This window comes from Sycon ciliatum, chromosome 8 (assembly GCF_964019385.1).
Source record: "Sycon ciliatum chromosome 8, ocSycCili1.1, whole genome shotgun sequence".
NCBI classification, from domain to species: domain Eukaryota; kingdom Metazoa; phylum Porifera; class Calcarea; order Leucosolenida; family Sycettidae; genus Sycon; species Sycon ciliatum.
In genome coordinates, this window is record NC_088650.1 from 25064936 (window position 1) to 25074743 (window position 9808).

Below are 9808 nucleotides of genomic sequence, written 5' to 3' on the forward strand. Positions count from 1 at the left end.
CAGAACCATTATACACATTAGCAGCATATGTGAGCATATAAGGCATAATATGATAACTTTTAGAATAAAAATAGCATAATCCTGAATTTTTTTCAGCAATGCGAAAAGCATAATTTCACGAAAATATTAGCATAATCTGTCAAGGCCTATAAAGGGCGAAAGAAACGGGCTTTTCCAAAAAGGGCCAAAAAGGGCGAAAAAAGGGCGAGCACCTTTGGGAAAGGGCTAGCCCGGACCGAGAGGATGCCAAATTTTGCTCCAAATTTTCAACCATCAAATTATGCCAATAATTATGCCGGCATAATCCGCCGGTGCCTAGTTCAGAAGGAAATTGTTTTGTCATTTCAGTTGTTTGGCGCTAATCCTCGTGAAAGTGTCGGGAATGCTTCTCCTCACTGATGTTTTCATTATGTTTTAGTCATTTCTTCACCTTCACCCTGTGTTTGACCTGTTCTGCTGAATTGCATTTTTTCCACACGTATAGCGCGAGGTTCTCGATCTTTGCTTTTGCTGTAGCTCTATAAATCGCTGTACTTTGACATTTTTCCATTATTCCCTGTACTTACCTATGATGAGAAGGGAACGAAAACGTTCGGTTACCAAATTGGCTTACTTGACTGTGTGGATTGCGTCGGTGCTGACACCTTTTCTTTCGAAATTGGATACGCCTCCATTTTTTCCTTAGAAAAACTTGATTTTTCATTATAATTATATACAATGGGAACAAGGAAAGCGGTGGGGCAAGTAAGTTTTTATAGTCCACCAACTAAACTAGTTTTTTTCCTTTTCGTACCAAAAACCAGTATTCCACTGTACCTTGGAATGTAACTTGTGTTCGGCCTGCCGGCGCTTACCTGCCCCTCGCTCTTTGGAATTATCACAGATATCCATGAACCTTCCAAATAATTAGTTGTAGTTGGAAGGCCGTTGGTTAGCGCTATCGAGCAGTGCTCAAGCTCACTTCCTTGTCGTTGAATGTCTCAGTACTCCTTGTCAGTCTGGTAATACCAAGAGTCAATAACGGTTATGGACTCTTGGTAATACCTTGTGCACGTATGACTGTTCAAAATCTGGTTTAGTTGGTGGACTCTAACGCATTCCATTGTGCCTGGGAATTAAGGTTGTGCTCGGCTTGATAGCGCTTACCTTCCCCTCTTTGGATTTATCACTAATATCGATGAACCTTCCAAGTTTGAAGGCCGTTGGTTAGTGCTATCAAGCAGTGCTCAAGCTTACTTCCTTCCCCTCTTTGGAATTGTCGCTAATATTTAATGAAACTTCCAAGTTGTAAGGCCATTGGATACATATTAAAATCCAGCACCGAGAAACGCAGACATTATCTTCAAACTTTCCGTTAAGAATTCTTGGCAGGGAGCCTTCCTTCCATTTTGCAAGTACCTGGAGGCGATTATATGTCCAGAGCGAGAATCCGAGAGATAACAGCGACAAAGGGTGCCGACTATTAGGCTCCGGAGGATCATGCCCGCGAAATCATGGAATTATGCTTCCATGAATTCTCGCACTATGCTCGCGAAATCCTCATATAATGCTTTGGCACGCGGGGATACATATTCACTTTGTTGTACTTATGGAGCCCCAAAGTTCGGAAAATTGTGCCTTTTTCGTACTTTCAAGTGGTCACAAGTACAACAAAATACATGCGTATCCCCATACCAAGGTGTCCATGCATGCTAGAGATCAACCTGGAAAAGGAAAAACATTACTTCTTCTATTCATTAGTTGACTTCTTTTGCTTTGAAAGATTTTTTCATTGCCAAATTAGTTCGAGTTACCTTTGAAAACTGTACGGTTCAACTGTCTTCGTAAGCATCATACTCGTCCAACCGATGTCACCCTAACCCTGCGAATTCTCGTAATCAGCTCATCTCTCCCGTAGCTCCAGCTCTCCTTCCATGATGACCGAACATCAACTATACATGTACATCAATTTGTTTAATTATTAGAGTAATATCAAGAGTCCATAACCCATTATTTGGGTTATGGACTCTTGGTAATATCCATAGCATGCACTAGGCCTTGACGCATTATGCTAGCATAATTTTCGCATAATTCCTACCAAAATCGAATAATCGCATAATTCGAGGCAAATTGCATACGAATCGCATAAATAATGGAATTAAGCAAGATATTTACCCCCCGCTCTGCATCATGCCGCACAAATGCTGCTACCCGCGGTCAAGCTTCAGCCGCTCTGAACCTACCCAGAGCTACATGTACGTCTCGTTACGGCCTGAATGCTATTTCATTTTTGGCAGCAGACAGATGGAACATGCTTCCACCTGGATGTCGTCAAGCTAATCCCCTTTCTGCATTTGTCACAAGCACCAAGTCATTCCTAGGGTTCCCAGTAAAAAGGCAACGCCTGTTGGGAGTTCCCTAGTAAAATAATAAATTCTACTACTACTAGAATAATCCGCCTGTTCGCACCAAATTCCATAGAGTTGTACATGTTCTACAAGTACAAGTAGATACACCAGGAAGTCGTAGGTTTACGACTCCCTTGATAACATGTCCAGTCCATTACAATCACATGATCAGTGATGGTCGTAGCTACAATTGTAGGTCGGACGGTGCGTTGACCCCGTTGAACTTTTGCTACTACAGTACAACGCCCTATACAAAAATCCCCTGTTAGTTTGCACAGAACCATCATAATACATTAGCAGCATATGTGAGCCTAATGCGGCATGATATGATAACTTTTAGCATAAAAATAGCATAATTCTGCAATTTTTTCAGCAATGCGAAAAGCATAATTTCACGAAAATATTAGCATAATCCGTCAAGGCCTAGCATGCACAGTCATAGCTGCTAAGATCCAGACGTCATGACTTCGTAACAAGCATCCTTTCTAGGGGCTCCCGTAAGAAGACCATAGCCTATGGCATAGGTCTGTGGGAAACACCCTAGTAAAATAAATAAAATAATAATAATAATAATAATAATAATAATAATAAGAAAGGGTTTGCTCCCCACACCGGAGCTCGCGCTATTCCGCCGACTTTACTTGACACTTGACTGACTCACGACTGCCATCCAGAGCACACGAGAAGTCCATCGAACCTTCGACTCGGCAAACCTGCAAGAAAGCACCACTCCCTGCTCAATACACAGTGTTTCGGGGAATTCACCCCTCATCAGTTGAGCTTGAGTAGGCTGAGGAAGATTGTGCCTGAAGAGCACCACTTATATAGTGCTCTCCAGGCACAAACATCACCAGGGATACAAACTTACAGAGACGCTCCGCTTCCAGCGCGATAAACACCTCGTGAACACCAGATAGCAGCGTGAGTCAGTGTCGCTCCTGGACGGTGAGACCAGACGTTGAGGACCCTCGGTCATTCGCAACGCTGTCACCTCCAAACCAACTAGTCGCAAGCCCGCGCTGGGCACAACAGTACGAAGTAGTGGTTGCGACTTCGGCGATGATTTGTAAGAAAGGGTTTGCTCCCCACACCGGAGCTCGCGCTATTCCGCCGACTTTACTTGACACTTGACTGACTCACGACTGCCATCCAGAGCACACGAGAAGTCCATCGAACCTTCGACTCGGCAAACCTGCAAGAAAGCACCACTCCCTGCTCAATACACAGTGTTTCGGGGAATTCACCCCTCATCAGTTGAGCTTGAGTAGGCTGAGGAAGATTGTGCCTGAAGAGCACCACTTATATAGTGCTCTCCAGGCACAAACATCACCAGGGATACAAACTTACAGAGACGCTCCGCTTCCAGCGCGATAAACACCTCGTGAACACCAGATAGCAGCGTGAGTCAGTGTCGCTCCTGGACCCCCCGCCTACTCAAGCTCAACTGATGAGGGGTGAATTCCCCGAAACACTGTGTATTGAGCAGGGAGTGGTGCTTTCTTGCAGGTTTGCCGAGTCGAAGGTTCGATGGACTTCTCGTGTGCTCTGGATGGCAGTCGTGAGTCAGTCAAGTGTCAAGTAAAGTCGGCGGAATAGCGCGAGCTCCGGTGTGGGGAGCAAACCCTTTCTTACAAATCATCGCCGAAGTCGCAACCACTACTTCGTAATAATAATAATAATAATAATAATAATCTGCTGTTGGAATTGGCTGCTGTTGGGAAGTGCCAATTCCAACAGCAGCGCCCGTTGGAGCAAACAGACCCGACATTATTATCAAGGGCAAAGATGAAGCGTTTCTTGTGGACGTAAGTGTCCCTCTGGATAGGAACATCCGCCGAAAATCTGTGGAAAAGATACAGAAATATCAAGGCCTGAAGCGTGAGGTGGAGCAGATGTGGCAGGTGCGGGCCAAGATCGTGCCAGTAATTGTGGGGGCATTAGGTGGATTAACCCCCTCGACTGCTGACTTTGTGAGGGAACTGGATGCCGGAGCCAGTGTATCGATCTTGCAAAAGGAGGCGCTCCTTGGCACAGTTGACATCATCAGGTCAATAACTCAGATGAAATAATAATTACACTCTAAAAGTTACATTGGTTTGCGAATGCCCATGGTTCGAACTATTAGTTGAAGCACCTATTTGCAGAAAATAATTATGATCGTAATATTAATCACTTGCCAATAACAAAGACAACCATAATACCATCAGCCCCCATTCACCGGTTTTGACGGTGCTTCACTGATGTTGAATGAGAAGAATTATATTGCTGCCTTCAGTGCTATTGTGTCGCTGAAGGGCTCGATTTCAGATTTGATGACGGTTACTTTTCAACGGATTTTGTTTTCTGATTTAGCTCTCTTGCTATTACTGTACCTGCTTGTGTTAAGTCTCATTCTCGCAGATTAGTTGTATAATAGATTGTACATGCATCATTGTAGATTTGCTGTTCACAGTATTTCTCTCTTTTTTCTTTCTTTTTTCTCAGTCTCCCTTATTATATTTTCTTCACATACAACAGCAGTACTCCCCATGGTCTTAAATGACCCGGGATGCTGCATAATACAAACACAAAACCAATAAAGCCACCCCCATATAATAATAATAATAATAATAATAATAATAATTCCCAATCCTTTCCAAATTTAATCACTTTCTTTCACCTCTGGTAGTTTCCAGAAACTGACCGTGGTTGGTCCCCTGGGGGAGGGAAAAAGACCCAAGTGCCATCAGTATTATAGCAATAAAAACTGCTTTATGGCAGTTTTCTAAAAAAAGTTATTGTGTTCTAGTCCATGGACCCCGTCTAAAAAGTAAGAAATTAACGAAATGTGATAGCTGAAAATTAAAATTTCACACAAAACCTCACAATAATCACAACACTTGAAATGCTGCTTTCAACACTAAACTTGTACTCCACCAACAATTGGCAACATGCATGCATAGGAAAGAGGATTACGAGGAGAAAAGGTCTTCTACATGTTGCTTTTCATTCTGTGTGTGATTATTGTGAGGTTTTGTGTGAAATTTTAATTTTCAGCTATCACATTTCGTTAATTTCTTACTTTTTAGACGGGGTCCATGGACTAGAACACAATAACTTTTTTTAGAAAACTGCCATAAAGCAGTTTTTATTGCTATAATTTCTTCTGTTTTTTCTGTCACCAATCAATGAAATGCCCTATCAATATGTAAATGATGGCCTTCACATCATATCAATACCGTATTATACGCATTGATGTGCAAGCCTTTTCTTGCAGAAAATGGGACTAGCATGTTCTTCTGCGGGGATACATGTGAGTAGTGGTGGACCGTGGTGATACCTTTTTATACGGAGGTCATTCTGTGCATGTTGCTGTAGCAGAATTTCATGACTCTGTGATAAAATTGTCTTGCCTTTCAGATATTTCAGATTTCCCCACCCTCGATCAGATTTAATTGAGAAATGTAACCAGGTGCGTGTCGCAGATGTTTTTGTTGATTCTGTGTTTATAATGGTTTATAATCATGGGTTATCGTGATAAGGTCATCCTGCACCATATTGCACTGAAATCGTAACCCTGTTGATGTCGATACAACTTTTGGAAGTAGTTCAATGACTTCGAACTGTTAGTCCACGATTTTCTAAAACAACACAGCAAAGGAGGAACAATAAACATGTATTAAAATGTAAACAAATACATTGCTGAGTCCGACACCTCGTTCCAACAACTACACTGATCCTGAGGATAAAAGGGGCAAGGCTATGGTTGGAGGTACTGAGAGATAAACAAGGCACTCCATAATAATAGAATCGTACACATTTTTGGTGAGTATGAATGATATCCAGTCGAACCTCTTTAGGACGAACACCAAGGGACCGATGATATTTATTCTGTGAGTTTGTCTTAACCTATTTTATAACCAGTGAATACAATTATTTCTCCAATAGACATACGAATAGATTTCTTCTACAGCGAAAGATTCTAAGCCACACCAACTCATTGACTCGTCTCGTATGAAACAAATGAGTCACTAGAGAGGTTCTGCAAAACGAAAATGAGTACAAACAGTCGTTCCACGTCCTGAAGTGCGAAACTTCGCACGAACTTTCGCAACTTTGGACGCGAAACTTGCAGGGAACGCGAAATGAATAGTCGTACACACTTTCGTGAGATCGGGTCATGGCGTACGTGCACTTGGCCCGCGCAAACTACGAAAACGTGCAGAACGCAAAGTTTGTGCAAAAATTCGTACACACTTTCGCAATGACTGTCGCGAAACTTCGTTCGAATTTTCGTTTTGCAGAACCTCTCTACTGAACGTTTCTTTAGCAACATGACGGCAACTGAAACAGCAACAGAGAAAGTACGATACATGTACAGCACATTCTTGCAGGTACTACAAACAGATTGCAGATCGTAATTCTTGCCTTGGCGGCACGAAACATCATTTGGGGCAGTGCAATCTCGGCGGAACTCACAAATAATAAATCAAACAGCCCAGACTCGAGTAAACAAATCTAATCATACAAGTTTACTGAACCTCTCCACAATGGAGATTTTCCCTGATATGCGAATTTATTTTGCAAACTCGGTCAATGGGTCCTTGAACCTTTCCCTCCAGATTGGGAACTGCCAACGATAGTATGCCACTGACCAGTGCCTTACTTGTAACGTACCAATGTACAATGAATATGAGTATTTCGACAACACATCTAACATAAGCCTTACCGTCAAGAAGGTGAACTCGCGTTCTTCGCACACTGTAGACAAGGGCAAAGAGATAAAAATGGATCTAAATCCGAATAAAATCAGCACACGTTTCCGTAAATGAAAGGGTGAGCATAAGCAAATGAATCGAAGGAAACCGGTCAACTCAGAGATCACCTGTCATCGAGTATTCCGTAAAAGGGGGCCTCGGCAGCGGAAAAGCTAAATTTAGAAAAGAGATCCTGCCAGCTTTTCCATTATTTATTGCATTCCGCCCAAAATGAGCACACTTTTAGTAAATGAAAGAGTCAACACAAGCAAAAGAATCAAAGGTAACTGGTCAACTCACCTGTCGATATTGAGTAATATTCCGCGAAAGGAGGTCTCAGCAGCGCCGAAACGAAATAAGCCAGGCCAGGATCTAGGAGACGAAATATCCGAAACAGCTCATACAAGAAGCAGTTCCAAAGGAGGAAGTTCCTCGCGCATGCACATCCGAACACGGACTGCATGCACTGCATGCAACACAATGTCTGCCGTGCACGTGCACAGCACGCGGCTACCAACCGTTGGTAGATCTATACCGAGCACCTTACGTAGAGACTTACGTAGCCTAAGTGAAATACCGAGCACCTTACGTAGAAACTTACGTAGCATAGCGGTGTCGTTTTTCTTGCCATGTGAACACAATAGGGAGGTTCTGCTCTACGTTTTGGGAACGCGACGCAAAGAATCACGCGAACTTTCTTCGCGTTCCCGTAACGTAAAGAAATGCTGTTCTGCTCTACGTTTCACCTAGAGAAGTCACGTGGAGTGCGTACTGGGACTTTCCCCTTCCATATTTGGCAGTTTTCTGCCTGCAGTTGATCGATACCCAGCAGATCCATACGCATTTTCTCTGCGTGTGCCACAACGTAGAGAACCCCATCTCCGCGTAGAAATCTGGAGCCAAAACACGCGAAGCCGTAGACTCTAACCCAGACACCTGCTCTCTACGTGATTTCTCTACGTTTCACGTATAGCAGAACCTCCCTAATAATAGAAAAGCTGACAGGATCGCTTTTCTAAATGTGTGGCACGTGTTGTGAGCTGCCTTTGGAGTGAAAAACTTGTCAGCGCCTTCTGGGTTCAGCCTGGTCCCATAGCTCAGTGGTTAGAGCATTGCTCATGACAAGCAGGGTCCCAGGTTCGAGTCCTGGTGGGTCTGGCGCTTTTTTCTCTTTTCAGGCAGTTCACTTCCCCGACTGATCCTTTGAATATGAAGTTCTCCCAATCCTTTCCAAATTTAATCACTTTCTTTCACCTCTGGTAGTTTCCAGAAACTGACCGTGGTTGGTCCCCTGGGGGAGGGAAAAAGACCCAAGTGCCATCAGTATGTGTGGCACGTGTTGTGAGCTGCCTTTGGAGTGAAAAACTTGTCAGCGCCTTCTGGGTTCAGCCTGGTCCCATAGCTCAGTGGTTAGAGCATTGCTCATGACAAGCAGGGTCCCAGGTTCGAGTCCTGGTGGGTCTGGCGCTTTTTTCTCTTTTCAGGCAGTTCACTTCCCCGACTGATCCTTTGAATATGAAGTTCTCCCAATCCTTTCCAAATAATAATAATAATAATAATAATAATAATAATAATAATAATAATAATAATAATAATAATAATAATAATAATAATAATAATAATAATAATAATAATAATAATAATAATAATAATAATAATAATAATAATAATAATAATAATAATAATAATAATAATAATAATAATAATAATAATAATAATAATAATAATAATAAACTGGTTTATTATGTACTATTATGTGAGATGAAATAAAACAGGAAAGGGCACAGGCCCTGATACGTGCAAGGGATAGCAATCAACCTTGCACATGTGTTCTAAATACATGTAAATGTAAATGCAAAACAATTAAAAACAAAAACACAAACAATGAGCAATAACTTCAGGACTGGGCACAAGTCCGTATAATAATAATAATAATAATAATAATAATAATACGAAGTAGTGGTTGCGACCTCGGCGATGATTTGTAAGAAAAGGGTTTGCTCCCCACACATATTGAGCAGGGAGTGGTGCTTTCTTGCAGGTTTGCCGAGTCGAAGGTTCGATGGACTTCTCGTGTGCTCTGGATGGCAGTCGTGAGTCAGTCAAGTGTCAAGTAAAGTCGGCGGAATAGCGCGAGCTCCGGTGTGGGGAGCAAACCCTTTTCTTAATAATAATAATAATAATATTAACTGGTTTGAGGGAAAGAGACAAACGGGAAAGGTCTGAAGAAAAAATTGACTGTCACCACCAGGACTCGAACCAGGGACCCTCGCTTGTAGCCAGCGATGCTCTAACCACTGAGCTATGGTGTAGTCGTCATCCCAGCAGAGGCCGTTCAACACTTTCTTCAGACTTCGTAACTCACACTTCCTGTGAATCTACACAGGCGGGTGGGACGCAGCCCTCACTGTAACCCACACACTTCACGTACAAACTAGCACGCGGGGAGCCCCAAGTCATAAAATATTAACTGGTTTGAGGGAAAGAGACAAACGGGAAAGGTCTGAAGAAAAAATAATAATAATAATAATAATAATAATATTGACTGGTTTGAGGGAAAGAGATATAATAATAATAATAATAATAATAATAATAATAATAATAATAATAATAATAATAATAATAATAATACGAAGTAGTGGTTGCGACTTCGGCGATGATTTGTAAGAAAGGTTTGCTCCCCAC

General features: G+C 42.3%; 1 long non-coding RNA gene across 1 annotated transcript; it reads right to left on the bottom strand.

The window, feature by feature from the left end:
- Positions 1-5846: 5846 nt before the first annotated feature.
- Positions 5847-7754, bottom strand: LOC135823864 (uncharacterized). The gene is made up of 3 exons (XR_010554784.1): positions 7424-7754; positions 7096-7127; positions 5847-6007 (listed from the first exon to the last, which is right to left on the bottom strand). It is a non-coding gene; the product is annotated as an uncharacterized LOC135823864 (long non-coding RNA).
- Positions 7755-9808: the final 2054 nt, after the last annotated feature.